The sequence below is a fragment of the Propithecus coquereli genome, unplaced genomic scaffold (genome assembly GCF_000956105.1).
Source record: "Propithecus coquereli isolate 6110/MARCELLA unplaced genomic scaffold, Pcoq_1.0 Scaffold103, whole genome shotgun sequence".
Taxonomy (NCBI): domain Eukaryota; kingdom Metazoa; phylum Chordata; class Mammalia; order Primates; family Indriidae; genus Propithecus; species Propithecus coquereli.
Genome location: NW_012134192.1, coordinates 966,190 through 967,241, shown reverse-complemented (window position 1 = coordinate 967,241; position 1,052 = coordinate 966,190).

Here is a 1,052-nt window from a genome sequence, read left to right as displayed (position 1 = left end):
AAATGAATAAATGAGATTTTCACTTCATAGACAGGATTTAGAAAATGTTTAGGAGTTAATCCTGTGTACCATATTAATGTGAAATGTGTTTTATAATATAAAGTCCTTTATCATCATATTTGGGAATTAATATCATAAAATGAGAAAAATCTAAGCTTCTATCACATGTGGGCTAAATCTGTATTCAATATTTGTAAGTAGACAGACATGATGTGGTTTTGTAAATATTCCTCAAAAATCTTATTTCAACAAAATTTGAACTCCTCTCTACAATAGGAGGATGTTTTTATTTCCAAGTTATTCTCTTCTCACTATTATCTAACTCCAAACAAACTGATAGAGAACTATATAGTATCTCAAATTAATTGTACTAAAACTCCACTCAATTTCAACAGTGTGTTGATTTAAAGCCCCCAGGGACCACGTTAAGTGAACCCCATTAAATAAGGCAGCCTAGAAAACAAACGATATTGTCCTAGGTTGAAACTTCTATCAAATCAAGAGATAAAACTACAAATCTTCTCTATCTTTAATTTATGTCAATTTTGTAGAAAGTGTTTCAGAAATTGGACTTATTTTGCAAGGGTGATACAGCTGTATGAAGGAAATGGAGTAAATGTTAAGATATAAACACAAGCAATAAATAAGGATTAAAAATGAAGTGCATGTCTTACTGAGCAATTGAACATGTGTCATTTTACCAGTGAGAGGAAACATCTACAAAGAGAATTTAGGAAAGAAAACTTCATAGAATCCTATTAGGAATTATTAGGATCCTATTAGTTTCCAGAATCAGGAATCAGCAAACTTTTTCTGTAAAAGACCAGATAGTAAATATTTTAGCATTTGTTTCTGTCCCCACTAATCACCATTGCAGCTTGCAAACAGACACAGAGAAATGTGTAAACAGATGGATATGGCTGTGTGCCATAAGGCTTTATTTGCAAAAACAAAAAGGGGGTCATATTTTTAACTCACTTGCTGTGGTTTGCAGAACTATATTCTAGACTATCATGTAAAATAAAGATCTGTAAAATTCTGAAGATTTTCGT